Source organism: Haliaeetus albicilla, chromosome 20, assembly GCF_947461875.1.
Source record: "Haliaeetus albicilla chromosome 20, bHalAlb1.1, whole genome shotgun sequence".
Lineage (NCBI taxonomy): Eukaryota > Metazoa > Chordata > Aves > Accipitriformes > Accipitridae > Haliaeetus > Haliaeetus albicilla.
The window spans coordinates 27,929,868-27,945,161 of NC_091502.1; the positions used below are offsets into that span (position 1 = coordinate 27,929,868).

Sequence of the window (15,294 nt, forward strand, 5' to 3'; positions counted from 1 at the left end):
TGTAAAAGTCATAATTACTTGCCTTGTCACTGACGGCAGGCTATATATCTGTGTGCACCTGGAAAGTTGTGTGTCTTTGTTAGGACTGTGTGTTTCTTCAGGGAGATGAAGTAACACAATGTCTCACGCTGTTACTGAGCAGTGACCAGTTCATTTCTGAGAGTTCCTTGTACAAATATTAAGATAGGAATAAAAACTGTACCAGTACCAACACTGATAAATATCTTGGATGTGGCTGACATTCAACTCAACCTCTGAAGGTTGTGACCACCCCTGAAACTTCTGCTGGACATGTTACTCCCTGTATTTCCACCTGTATAAACATGTTCACCTGTTTGCAAACACCGCAAAGTGCTTTTTGTGCTTCTTCCCCCTCCCACAGGGATTTCAGAGACCCAAACACTGGCAAACACCAAGGGGCAAAGGGGAGAGCTAGGCTGGACTTTCAGCCCACATCCAGACCTTCTGAACAACCTGGAGTAACTCTCTTACCTGGCAGATTCCCTGCCTTTTCTTTCATTCCTTTTCCTCTCCTTTGTGAAGAGGGGCAAAGACACAGTGGGCTACACAGCATGATCTTTGGACGAAGAAGTGCTGGCCCAAAATGCAAGGCAACAAGTGCTACCAGGGCAGCCAAGTCATAGCAATACTCCGGAGAGATACCCCAAGTGTAGACTTCTGCACTGATGCTCAGCCAACACCAGACCTTTCCAGCCTCTGAGCTCAATCTCCTGCAGTTTTCCCAGTTCCCAAAGTGCCAGGGTAGCCTGAACTCAGAGCACAGTCCCATGAAGGGCTGATCAGCCTAAGGGTATTTTGCAGATTTGAATAATGCAAACAAGCCAAGCCTGCAGAGTCCTCTGTGGACGCCTTTCCACAAGAAGGGTTTTGAGGAGAAGGAACGCTGCAGGACTGCTGGTTTTATGTGCTTCCCCCCATTTTGCCCCTGTTCGTAGGCCCACCCCATCCCCTGTACATGTTCTATCACACACAAGAAAAACCCTAGGCCAGGGTTGGGATGCAGGAAAATTAGTTTGGTTTGGACCAAAGCTACACCTTCATTCTTCAGACCTGCTTGCAGTCTGGTTTATTTTTATTGCAAACTGCAGGTATCTAAGTGCAAGACACGTCTGCATTTCTAAGCGTTTCCATTAAGACAGATTCTTGTCCTCTATGAACCGCAAGTCCACTGAAAACATCAGTCAGTATAGAAAAGATCTTCAGCTCATCACAAATATTTATCCAATTGCCTCTTCCAGTTTTAAAACCACATAATTCAACAGAGGTGAATATAGACTAGGTCTATGATTGTAAATTAAATCAGCCTGGGAACGTTCCCAGGCACCAACGCCAGCCAGCCAGTGCCTGACTGGATATGGTTTACAAAGCAGTTCAGCAAGACTTTACACCTCCACTTCTTAGTGATATGGAAATATATTTCTCTTACCCGCAGCTTTACTTCCTTTCATTCTTTTCAAACAAGAAAGCATTGCCCCAAACACCAGTGTTTAATATAAAATGACTCACCAAGGGCCAGCCCCAAAGAGGAACGAGGAACCTCAGCCCTGATCAGCGCAGAGCTGCAAGGGAGTGCAAATCCCCGTCTGCGCTGCAGAGGGCTGATGATATTAATCCTTCCCCCTCCTGAATCTCAGAAGGAACATCAGCGCGTCAACTTGTGGAAGTTTAAATTGCTAGTGCATTAAAGATTAACAGCAGTTAACGCTCCCAGGTGAGTCAAGATATTTCCTGCTTTTCCATCATTTGCATTGCAAGTGTTTTTACTCTGTCCCTGCCTAGGCACCAGCTACGTCTCCCGACCACGACGAAGACTTGAGAATGAGAATGGCACAGCACGCTGCCCGAGCAGTGCTCCCAGGCTCCAGAGGAGCATCTCTGATGTCTGGGAGTGTTTTATCCCCCACAGGGTGAAAATTGCCTTGTTATACCGATGAAACCTCCCAAAACAGCCTCTGTGTTTTGCTCGTGCTGCCATGTGCCTCTGTGGGAGGTGTTCCTCTGCCTGCCTGACTCCAGCCCATGGTCAATGATCTACAAATAACAAAGCCTATGAGTGGCTGTGAGCATAAAGCTGCCTTGATGGTGTTGCAAAACAGAGAAGGCTGCAGAGATTTCTACACAGACTGAACTGCTAGCCTGAACTGGCATCAACTGGAAAAACAGAAACACCACAGTTACATAATTTATAATATACTGTTATTGCAAAATAATTTTTACAGTACATGGTGGGGAAAAAAAAAACCAAAACTGAAACTATAACTCTGTCTGTTCAAAAGATGCAAAAAATGAATTACAGGTGATCTGAAAATACTTTGCCTGCAACCAACATGTTGAAGACCCATCAATGCAGCAGAAAAAAGGGTCTGAATACATAGGACTGTATGAATGAATGATTTTTTTTTTCATCTCAGGACCAAATCAAAATGATTGAAAGTAATTGTATTTTTTTGATGAAACAAAGGACTATGAATTCTATATAACTTGGCCTGCAGTGAAGTGTTCATCATTCAATGATTTCTCATTTTGTTTCAGTGCTGTAGTGCCTCAGGTTCAGAAATAATATGTAACCAATACAGGCAGACAGAAAAGAGATGCCTCTCTGTTTTTTTTAGCAGTCATATATAAGGATGGATTGTCTCCCCCCACCAAATTGCCCTGCCCTGCCCGTCGTGTGCTGAGCCCTCGCTGCCGGAGCTCCAGATTTTATCTACCTGGAAAACACCCAGCAAGTTTTTGGATGCTGCTTTTGTGCCATTAATAACAGCAATCGCACTCAGTCCTGCCCAAGTCCCTGTCGATATGTTTGCTCAGGAAGGTGGATTTGCTTCTGAAATATTGCAGTAATTTCCAATTTAACATCTGCTGCCAGCGAGAGGCTGGATCCCTGCAGTGCCCGCTCGATGGGCAGGGAAGACACACGAATACCCCCGGGTCTGGGGGCTGCCCATGCCCCCAGGGTGTCGATGCTGGTCCAGGGGGATGGAGCCTGGTGCCTCACCGGGGCTCAGGCAGTCCTTGCTGCTGCAGAGGGGTCAGGCAGGAGAAGACCCGTGGTGTGAAGGGCAGGGAGCCTGCAAAAGGGGGGACAAGATATCCGCAGGGAATTCAGCATGGCACCACAGCGGGGGGGACAAGCCTTGCCCAGGCAGGGCTTGTGCTTTTTCGCCGCTGGTCACTCCTATTGCAGCCCGAGCCCTCAGCAGGAGATGCTGGGGGGGAGGATGGGACGTGCCTGTCCATCCCCCTATGATGGACAGCAGCATGAGGCGTTTGAGGGCATCACGAGGAAACTCGGTTTCTGTGGGAATGGTCCAACACTCCTGAACATCTCGATGTTTGCAGGACCCAGGACTAATCTTGAGGAGGGCTTGTGTGCCAGAAAACCCACCCATTTTCTGTCAGCCAGTCTGATAATCATTCTCCCGTCAGACAATGCCTCATGTTTTGGCACCTGCAGGTGCCGGAGATCTTTCCAACCCGTGTGTCAAGTTCATCTTATCAGCGTATGGCTTTTAATTTCCTTTTCATTTCTCTCCCTGTGGTTTCTAAGGAACAGAGCTGGCCCAAAGCCCTTCTGACCAAGGAAGAGCTGTTCCACTCAGCTGTTAGAAACAGGGAGGAATTCGGATTTCACAGTTTCACATCAGAGGGTATTTTTAAGAAAAGGTGGTGTACTCTTTAGCCACACACTAATTAAAGAGGAAGCTGAAAATCCAGGTGTCTTCCCAAAAAATGTCTCTACCAGTAGTGAGGGATAACATATCTCCAGAGGACACTACAAAAATATTAAAGTTACAGGTTAAAAATGTTTTATTCTTGCAAAAACTCATATACATAAGGGCAGACACCAGAGAAAAGAAGAGCAGGGCTTGTCCTCTGTGCCACAGGGACCCAGCAAACAGAGGGAAGAACCGAGCCGTCACCGTGCCTTGAGGGTGGATCCAGCTTGCCAAGCACAATGCCAGCGAGGAGCTGCAGCCTGGGCAGGGGCTGCAGGCACAACCTGCCCTCCTGGCAGCAGAGCCCAGACTGCCAGCACGTTCAAGTCTGAGCAGTGGCCCCAAAGCTGCCACGCACCAGGCAGTAAGCACCAAAGAGCTGCCCGTGCTGCAAGGGTTGAATTGCCTGCTCCACCTCAGGTACCTGGAAACTCTTTCTTTATACTGCAATTTCTTGTTGTCTAGAAAGGAGGAGATGTGATAACAGCCTGCAAACGTGTGACGGATTACTGTGAACTGGCAGGGGTGCTGCTGTCCCTGGGGGGGTCCAGAAACAAAGAACAGTATTTATTACTGGGGTCAGACACTGGGAAAACATTAGGAAGTTAAAGTCAGAGGTGAACACTTCCAGAGGGAATGGAGTCTGCATCTCTGGGGATCTAAAAATCAGGTTAGGCAAATACTGATCAGGAATGGCATAAAATTGAAAGCAGAGACAAACACAGGTCAGAGCTCGCCACCCTGGAAACTTATTTTGGCTGCCAAGCAGGCCAGGCATGGGAAGGGCAGAGAAGCAACTCCTCCATGCCAGCCCCTTGCTGTATCTATTCGTCAGTGTTACCCAATTCTGTCGTGGCACTTGCAGGATGCTCCCTGGAGAACTGACTCACCAAAAGCACGCAGGTGACCTTCGAGGCTGACAGTACCACAACAGTACAGGCTGCAGGGTCCAAGGCCCAAAGAGCATCATCTCTTGGAGTTGTGTACAGCTTGGACACCAGAGCCTTGCCCCCACCTACAGAGATGACAGTAATGGTGTAAACATCTGGGGAACAGCAGCAGAAAGCATCAGCACAACCCACCAACTGGATCTAGTCCAACACGATCCCCAGGAACTGGCTTGGCTTCCAATGGGGATTGGTGGAAGCGAGAGCTGAAACCCAAATGGGGCATCCTATGTCAGTCCCTTGAAAGCCACAAGCTACGCGTGGCTGGGGTCTGGTCTGACAGCTGTTGTCCCTATGCTCCTGGCCGGTGGGTGTCCAGCCGTGCCGGGCGCTGCAGCAGGGCCGGTCCACCAGCATCCACACCTTCTCTTGCGTAAGCAGTGGAGCAGGGATGCATATCATGTGTTTTTTTCTGGTTCTTCCCCTCTAGCGACAGGACTGCAGGCAAGCAAACAGAAATTGTTGAGACTGACAACCTGTAAATGCAGCGGATTCACCCACCAGGCTGCAGATAGCATCATCTGAACCACCTCATCCCCCAAGAGCTGGCAGAGAAATAGGGCACAGTCAGGGAAGGAGCCACTGTCTGCAGTAGAAGATGAATAGCTCCTGAAAGTGCTCATTTTCCTCCGCTGGTGCCTGAAATGACTACTACAGGAAAAGATATTTTAAGTTAAGTGAGTTTAATCTGTCTCAAACATTCACGTGCATATATGGAAGAAGGTTCTGTTTGCTTTCCAAGTTTTTCCCTACAAAAAATGACACCCCAACTTATATCCTCTGTCACATATTTAAACAAACCACAGTTCTAAAGATCAAAGGGTAATCTTGCCAGAAGTAAATGGGAATTATATTTGTTTCAGAAACTATTGGGCAGTCATTTATTTCAGCACTTCAAAATGTTTTAGCAGCTAGAGTATTTCTAATCAAGTGCAATGGTAGCCTCATTTTACAGGCTGAATACCTGAATACCTTTTCCCTGCCATGTAAAATTATTTCATGTAAAACACTGGGGGGTTTAGCATTCCCATTATTTCTCTGAAATCCAGTATGGCAAATGATGGAACGAGGGAGTACACAACCTCTTCTCACTCCCTTAAATTTGCTTTGGTTTTCTTTTACTACAACCACCTGTCACTAGGACAGTGCAGGGCTGCACTGCACATCCAGCACATGGAAGGTCTCCCAGCCTTAGCTCTGCCAGCTGACCTGCTCCCTCCGCTGTGATGCTTCACTGTGGCTGGCTTCAGCCTCAATAACACCAAATTAATGTTTTTTTCACTCAGTTCTTAATAGAATTGTTAAATTTCTTGCCCAGCAGGAACTGCAGAATCTACAGCAACAGGGGAATTAAAAAAGAAGCTACAAAAAGTACTTGTCTCCCGTGAACTGGTTCCTGATTAAAGCCCAGTGACCTGGCAGCAGAGATGGACAGAGGCATCCCACATGGCAGGCATGGGAGATGAGAGGCTGCACAGGGGAAGGACTTACTGCGGGTGCTGCACCCCAGACTTGCCCCCCTGCCCGGACTCAGGACAGGGTCCCTGGGAGGTCTCCTGGGCCCCGACCCACTCCAGCAGCACCTACTCTGGCATTTAAGGATATTCCCCTGTGTCCCTGGCAAGTCAGATTAACAGTTTATGCACTTTCCCACACACGTATTGTTGGCACAAATCTGCCACCAGGAGAAAACATGCCTAAGGAACATAGCTCCTGGCTCCCTGTTTTCAAGCATTTCCAGAAACCCGGAGACAAAACAACCTCTTCCTTGCGCTGCACCTCCTGCTGTCACCCGACCTGTGCAGGGGTACAAAGTGCTGCTGAGCCCAGGCTTCGGTCCCTGCGTTGGTCGGCGTCTCTCAGCAGCTCAGCTGTCAGCACCGAGCAATCCGTCTTTCCCCAGCGTCCGCTATGGAGCACTGGAGCTTGGTCTTAGCTGGACATGGGGCCGCAGGACACCAAGGCATGACGCCAAGCAAAGCAACATCTCCTCCAGCAATTTACTCTCCAAAGGCAGCTCTGGGAAACACCTGGGCAAAACAAATGCAACCATCTCCTTCCCTGGAGCACATACAAAACCAGTTGGTGGCCCTGGGTGTGCCTGGGGCCCCATTCCTATTGCAATGCACTGAGCAAAGCTCCAGATGAGCTGTCCCAGGCAGCTACAGGTCCTTGTACAAGCCTGGCAGGCTCAGCCGGTGTCTGCCATGTCTGCACTGAGGGCTGTTAGCTGATGGACACAGCTGCAGTACAGAAACAAGCTCTGTTTCCACCGTACCTGCTGCAGGGAATATCTTCCAGATCAATATTATTTTAGTTCACAGTCCTTTAATTCAGGATGAGCTTTGGCCTCCTGCCTGACACAGCATGCTCTGAACACATTCCCAGCACACTGTGCTCTCAGCAGCAAAGCCCAGGATTTATTTTGTGGACCTTCTGTCCTCTCCCATCCTTGTAGGTGCCCTCTGGATGGACGTGCACCGCCACGGGGTCCACGGGGTTCCAACGGCCCCAGCAGCCAGTGAGGCAATAGCAGAGATGACCGGGTGGGATGCACACGAGCCATCACAGACCCCGGGTCCGTTGTCCCCCTGAGCATCACCCCCACACACCAAGGCTGGCCGGCACAGGGGCTCGGTGCTGCCTCCCCATTGCTGCACACAGTTGGACGCATACATGCAGCATTCGGGGACCTTGGTCCTGCCTCTGTCCCCTCCTCTGGTTGATGCCTGCACGAGGTCCCATTTCTCACTGTGGGGTGGAACAGGCGACTTGTCTGTAAGGATGCCCAGGTCATTAGTCATGGAGGGGATTAGACACACCTTTTTGGCCAAAACGAGGCAGAAGCAGACTATAAACATCTTAGTGAGAATATGGGCAAATCAAGGGAGGGGATGGGCAGGGGTCTGCATTGCCATTTGTGGGAAATAAAGATCTCAGCACCACTTTGAACATGCTCTTGCTTTGCCCCAGACAAGGGCCAGGGGTACACAGGCACAGGCAGCGGGGCAGTGCGATGCTTCTGCCAGGGAAGTTAACCTGGAGGGCCCGGATCACTTGCCCACCACAGGCTTGCACCGCGAGCCTCGCAAGCTGATCTGCAAACCGCTGCATGCCTGATTTAGGCCCTTTCTTGTCAAGTCAGTGGAGAAAGCTCTGTGCTTGCTTCTCGCCTCTTGGAAGTCAGTGCAGAGGAATACTGTAGCCAGCTGGAAACCCTGCTAACTATAGTGCTCCGTGGGAATGCACTGTGAGTATTTCCTGACACTCTTTACCTAAAGAGCAACACACAGATGGTAAGATACATGAACTGGGGGACAATGCTCCCACCGAGCACAGACAAGGCTGCCACAGGATTACTGCTTCTGGTATGCGGGTCAGTCTGGGATGAAAACTCCCCTCATCCCTCCCAAATTTGGAGAGGGTCTCAGCAAACTCCCAGGTCATCGCCTCCCCAGACTGGTACAGTCAGGGCCAGGCTTTACCCTGTGGAGGTGGACTGGAGTGTTTGAGACTCTGGACTGACTGAAAACATGGGGATGTTTGTTATCTTCCACCCCTCTGGTACACAGAGCTTTGCACCAGCTGAGTGTGGCAAACAGGTCATCAGCTGGTTTCAGGCTTGGGGCGAGTGGCGATCCATTCACCTGTGCAAAACATCGGTATGAGAGGGACCTGGCAGAGCCAGCGACTGCCTGCACTTCAATGTGCAATGTGCTGTGCCTGCACAGCACCGTGACAACGCGAAACTAAAGTTTCACCTTTAAATTCCCCTTCTCTTTGTTAGGATCTTCCACGCAGGAAATGAATGCATCCTTTTTGTCACTCTTGGTCTGACATGGGCTAGTGTCAGCAAAGACAATACTGGAGCAGCATCCTGCAACCCCCAGGGACACTGATTCCCCAGCCTGGCCTCTCCATCCCCATCCCTCCAGGGTCCTTTCCCCTGGGCCACCTCTCCCTTGTACCCCAGAGCCAGGGAATGCGTCCCCATGGCTCCTGGGCTAAGAAGGCAGTGGGAGAGGGAGGCCCTGGGCTTGCAGAAGGATCTAGGATCCTGGGAGGGCAATAGCTATGTAACAAGGTATCATAACACCCACAGTAGTCATGGAAATTTTCAATGGGAGCCATGCAAAGAACTAGAAAATTTCTTTTGTCTCTCTTCTTATTCATTGTGCATTTCAAAATGCATCATTTAGATTCCCCTCACCTCTCGCTTTAGGAAGGAATTCGAATACACTGAGCTATCCAAGGCAAAAGTTGGGTTTCCTCCCAGCAGCAATTCCTTCTGCAGCCGGTAACAATGTCCCATCCTCGCTGCCTGCTCTGCCAGCACTGAGCCACTGTGTCCTAGCAGAACAGGAGCTGTACAGCAAATGGAGGATGTGCTGCTGCTAACGTGGTACTTAAACAAGGAGCTCTGGCTTTCCTCCCCAGGCCAGGACACTTCCCACCACGGGCCAGTTTCCTGCTGCCCGCTCTGTGGCCACTGCCTCCCTGCATCCAGTGCCACGCACACGCCAGAGTGAGCGGCCGGGTGTCCCCAGGAGACACCCAACGCAGCCCCCAGCCCTTTCCCGGCCACGTGCCGCATCCCACCCCACGCCAGCACAGGGACCGGGAGGCTTCAGGGGGCAGGAGCCCTCCTTGGGGGATGCAGCATGCGCCCTTGGAGGACACTCAGGCATCCAGCATCACTGGGGCTGCCGGGCTGAACGGAGGCCCAGGAGCAAGGACAGAGTCCCAGAAGTAGAGGATGTCACCGGGAGGAGGAAGCCCCTGCTCTCCCAGGCAGGTGGGTCGCACACAGGGGACTTCTCTGGGGCTGCTCTGAGGAATGGGAGCGTGCGGCTCCATGAGCAGCCAGCCTGAAAAGCTCATTGAGGTGCTCCAGCCTGCGCAAAAGAGGTGAGACTGGACGGCACCATTTATAGGAGAGCGTTCAGGAGAGTCAACTCTAGAGGTCTCTGCGAGGCAAGAAATGCGGCGGTCCTGCAGACCCCGCAGCCAGGCCCTGCGGGGCTTGCGGTGGCGTCGTGAGAGGCTCAGAGACACCCCCGCCATCCTCCCCGGGTAAGTCGCGTTTACGCCACAGCTGGAGTGAGCTCTCACTTTATCAGAGATTTAAGGAGAACTACCCGAACACTGCCAAAGCCCTTCGCCTTTCATCCACACTGCTTTACCGTTCATCACTACCAACACGTGTGTGTGTGTGCATCTAACGTGCACATGGTTTAACAACAGAGGGTTCAGAGCTCCCCTGGAGAGACTGCCTGTGCAGAACTGGTGCATCCCTGTAGCCTTTCGGTCTGCTCCCAGGGCTGCGGCCACCTAAGAGAGCAAAAAACCTTCACAGGAGCAGCAGTGCGGCGAGCTGGTCTCCACCTAAAGGCAAAACCAGAGACACCGTGAAGAGGAAACGAGGTTTGGAAGAAGTTAAGAAAGCAGTGCTGTCTTGTGGGAGTGATCCCAGTCACTGTCTCCCTGCGCACCAAGCACACCTGGTTAAAGCACATTGCCATCCTCTTCACTCTGTCCCATCTCAGTGCAAAGAGCAGTTGAGCTGCTCATCACCCCGGGGATGGCAGTGACAGGAGCAAGCCTGGCAGATTGACAATGAGCGGGCGAGGATGTGTCAGGCTCAGCACCATCCACATTCCCTGCCCCGAGCAGGGCAGCCTCAACCTGCTCACTTTCCCAGGCTGAGCTCAGCTGGCTCCCACCACGGCCCAGGCAGTCACACTAACACAGCTGCTGTACCATTGTTTCCCAGGGTTTTTTAATCATTTTTATTTATTGCACAGGCCCTTTTCCTCCCAGCACCTGCAATGTGCAAGGAAGAGACTTTCCTCCTCCCCCCTCAGGGCACCTGAGTACAGAAAACCTGACACCTGGCCTGGATTAGACTTGCCCCCCTCTGCTGTGGCTCAGCCCCATCCAAGGAGAGTTCCTCCTGGCTCATGCTCATGCTTTTGAAGTGTCTCTTCCCCATCCACATGGCAAGCCAAGCACATCCTTAACTTGGGGCTGCATGCTTTGCTACCAGACAGAGGAACCTTTGCACTGGCAGAGGATGCTCCCTGCATCCCATGGGCAGAGCTCCTCGCAGCAGCAAGGTGTCCGAGCACACACCACTGGCCGGTCCAGGACACATCCCCGCTGTTCAAAGAATGGGTCAGCAGGTCAGCGCAGGACCCAAAACACTTCTGGCACTGCCCACAGGGGTGCAGCTTCCCCAGGCGGGTGCACCAGTGTGTGAGGGGGTCAGACAGGCACCCAAAGCCCTTCCCACAGCGGCTGCAGCCATGCACCTTGTCCGCATGCCGTGCCTGCTGCTGGCTTGCCTCGGCTGGTCCCACCATGGTCTTCCCACAATCATCACGGAGGCACTGCTGGGACCCAGGGTGGCTGCATTCATGCAGGATAAGGCCCACCTGGGAGCCGAACGTGCAGCAGGGGAACTGGCACTCCTCAGGGTGGCACAGCCAGTGCAGTGCCAGCTCAGAGTGGAAGCAGAAGGTCCTCCCATACTGGGAGTACTGGTAGGAATGCTCCTTGGTGTGGATACTGGGGGCTCTGCAGGGAGGGGTGTGAGCAAAAGCCCCCCCCCCCCCCCCCCCCCCAGTCCACAGAGGGGAATGGCTTGTCCACTGGCCACGGGGGGCAGGGGGGCGGAGGGAGCCCCGATCTCAGCCGGGGGCTGCAGGGCTGGTGGGGGGGAGGAGGCCAGGGGGCTGTATTCTGGTGCATGGTGACCACTGCCTTGTGCGAGCAGCTCCTGCCACAGAGAGTGCAGAGGAGGAGGATAGTGGGACAATGGTGCTGGTGCTCCGGGGCTGCACCCAAAGTGCAGATGAAGGGGCACTCTGCCTGCTGCCCAGGGTTAGTGCAAGCCACAACAGCACCCAACCCGACGCCCAGCACAGCCCTTCCTAGGGCCCTCGGGGGATGCATCCTGCCCCCTCCCTGGCTGCCCCCAGCAGCTTTCACCTGGGGCCACAACAGGCTCCGTACAGGGAGTCCCTGCCTGCATGGCAGGCAGCAGCTCCTCCGCCCTGCCTTCTCCAGCCCCTTCTTCTCTGATGGCCCTAACACTCCAGGAGGAGAGTAAAGGCCAGACATTGCCAGGGGCTGCAGAGGAGCAGACCCTCCTCCCCCTGGCACAGGCACTGCTCCCGTGCCCCCCACGGGTCTGTCCGCTCCTGGGGAGCCAGAGGAGGTCCTGCCCGGGCTCACCCTGCCAACAGCAGCAGACACCCAGCCAGGCTCGCCTTCCTCTCCAGGAGGCTCACAGCTCTGCAGGGCATGTGCCAAACCACCATTCAAAGCCCATCTTGCCCATTATTTTGCACAGCAGCAGCAGATCTTGCCCAGCGCTGATGCTGCATCATGGCCACGTGGAGCAGGAGGGACAACCGGAGCTGAGCTCCCTGCCACTACAAGAGCAGCACCAGCTAATGGAGCATCAAAGATGCCCCAGCTGTGGTCTGGTTTGCAGCCGCTTTCCATGGGAACCTGGTGTCCTGCTAACATCCTGAGTTTAGAAATCTTCCCCAGGCAGCCCTGTGCCTCGCAGCCCCCGCCTGCCCCCCCAACTCTAACAGGGACGCCGAAAGGAGGAAAAGTAAAAACCACGCGGCAATGTGGTATTGAGGCTGAGGAGAGCTCAGAAGTGAGCAGGGCAGGAGTTGTTGTTTGGTTTCCACTCAAACGGTGTCTGAGCAGGTTTCAGCAGAAATCAGCTGCAGTGGCTCTCCCGAAAGTCCCCTTTGCAGATCAGCTCCTCACTTCAGCACTGGGCTTTGTTCTTCTTTCATTTAATCTTCAAAACCAGAACACTAAAAATGCCCATAAAGAGATCAGAGGCACACAGAGCTGAACTCTGTATCGACCAAGTTGGGTTTATTTGTTTTCTTCTGCTTCTTTTTTGCCGGGGGGAACAGTTCACACCAGAAAACAGGCTCAGGAAGACCCTCCTGCCTCTGGCTCCAAGGCCAAGGCCAGGCTCTGCCATCCCAGTGGGCAAAACTGAAATCCTCCCTTCGTTCTTGTCCAAATGCACAATGTTTGGTGTTGTTTGTCTTTTTAACTACAGACACTCACCGAGCGATGGCCAGTGTATATTTAACCTTTAAGTGTTTTCTCCCAGGAAGAAGAGCACGGTGAGCATGGGATGCAGAACATGATGCTCACAGCTTATAATAGCTCACTGCACATCCCAAAGGTCAAGAGAAGAAAGATGCGGAGAAACAGCAGCACTGATGCTCAAGAGCTGTTATTTTTGCTCCCGGATTATCTTCCCACTGAGAAAGCTTTACCTGCACAAGGTGGATATCACATGGCAAAGCCAGGGGATGTTGGGCTGGAGAGCAGGACCGCCACCAGCAAAGGTTCAGCTTTACTTCCCAAGCTCTCCACTTACAAACTGCCACGACAGGTTTATCGCCCCCGCAAGCCACGAGCTGCATCAGGTACGAAAGAGCCGCTGTGTGCTGAGAGCAGCCATGCCACAGGCTGAGGACAAGCGGTTTTTATTCATGCAGCGCTGCTGAAACATCTTCCAGCAACACCGTCCCCTGCCCACATGGGCACTGGGCAAGCTTCCCTCCCTACCGTGGCAGCAGGTAAAAGGGTAAAATGAGCATCCCCCTGCCCACCCGCAGCTCTCGAGTGCTGGGGCATCACTGGGAGCATCAAGTGATTCTACGGGCTGGGACAGCTTTTCCTCCCAGTGCTGAGATGCATGGAGCTGCTTTTGGCTGAGCAGCACCCTGCAAGCATGGCACAGTGGCCTGCCAGCACAGGGTCTGCGCCTGGAGAGGGTTGGTCCAGGCTCAGACTTCAACCTTAGCTTCTCCTGCTCACCTGCAACATGATCCTGCAGCAACAGCTCCTCTGCAGAGCCCAGAGGATCCATGAAGGTGGCTCATCCTCCTCCAACCTTTATCAAACCCTCCGAATGGGAGGCAGGGTACCCTGGCAGGAGAGAGCACGGGGAGCACACCCACCCTCGCTGCCCACAGGGGCTTGAGCAGTGGGTGCTCCACAGGGTTGGTGCCTTTGCAGAGGAGCTGTTTGTTCACTGTCCTCACACAGAAGGTAAAGGTGGGAGCCCCCAGCCCACAGCAGCTCCTTGCCCACCACCAGGCTCTGCAGCACAGCCAACCCCAGTTGTTCAAGTGTAAACCTGACAGAGAAAATGAAGGGCTGAAAACAGCAAAGCCCAAAGCAGCATAAGTCCATAGGCTTGGACCGAGCAGCTCCCGAGCAGTGACTGAGCCCTGTCCCGCACAGACCGCAGAATCCAGCAGCAATGCTGGAAGCTGCTCAGCATTGGCTCCAGCATGAAAACAGAACACGTAGCCTCACTCAGGGAAGAGGAACAGAGGCTTCCCGGGAAGCATCCCTCGCCCCTGGGCAGGCACATCATGGAGAGAGGGAAATAAGGGGAGAAAGGCACTGGGAGGGCCACACCAGCCTTGGGGCGGGTGGGGGGTGGGGGTAGGGGGTGTTGCATTTAACTGAATAAAAACTAAATAACTAACTGCTCTGTGCAGGAGCAGCAGGACACCCTCTTTGCCTTGAGCTGCAGCGTGGGGACAGCGTGAGCAAGACAACCTCCAAAATAGATGCATGGGACCTGCAGAGCACAGCAGCCAGAGCTTCCCGCAGGCAGCGCTGCCGGCAGCCTGCAGAGAAGAGCCGCCTCAGCATGTGGACCGGGCACTGGACACAGAGGACCCTGCGGCATCCAGCATCACGGGCCATGCTCCCCCGCGCCCAGGCACGTTGGGGGGCAGGCTGACACAAGGACTTCTCTGTGCATTTTACATTTGCTTTGCATGCTGCCTGACCGATGGCTTCTCCAAGGCCAAGGACTCCCCAGGCTGTGCTGGTGCCATGTCCAGGGTGTGGGGGGTCCTGCTGGGGAAATTCTCTCCCCAAAATCACTAGCACAGCCCTGGCCCCAGCTCCAAGGGAAGGCACAGCAGGCATGACACCAGCATGGCAGCACATCACACCCCTACGAAAACAAGGGTTTGGGAGAGGCTTCACATGTTCTTGTTTGGACTGCATTCAATCAAGAATAGGTTTCACTTCCTTATATTAAGAATTTCTTTTCTGACCAAAACATAAAAAATACTTAAGACTTACTAAGGAGAAAATATGTACCCTAAGATAGGAAGTAATTACTATTAACAGCATCATTATCACTGCTTAACTATCCCTCAGCAAAGCCTGAGTTCACTAAAAGCACGCAGGCACCAACAGCTTCAGAAGCAACAGGGATTTACCAGCCTTTTAGATGATACCAGCAGCTGAAGTCTCTGGCTGCGGCTCATTGCTTTTTGCAGACTGATCCTCCTTGTTCTTTGTTATGGTATCTGGCAATACAAAGGTTTGAATCCATTTATATGGACAAAGCATTCCTTCCACACAGTTAATTTTAGCAACCCGTTTTCCACTGTCATTGCCCAAACTGATTCCAATAAAATGGCAAAAACATCCCTCCACAATGAGGATGTCACGTTCTGGCGTCCTCTTCTCCACAGGGCTGGGTGAGTGCCACGCTCGCGCTCCGCGCTGGCAGCCTTGCCCACGCTGTT

General features: G+C 52.8%; 1 protein-coding gene across 1 annotated transcript in view; it reads right to left on the bottom strand.

Moving 5' to 3' along the window:
• The window catches only part of FHIP1B (FHF complex subunit HOOK interacting protein 1B), a 421,115-nt gene that overhangs the window by 341,382 nt on the left and 64,439 nt on the right, over positions 1–15,294 (bottom strand). The window lies entirely within an intron of this gene.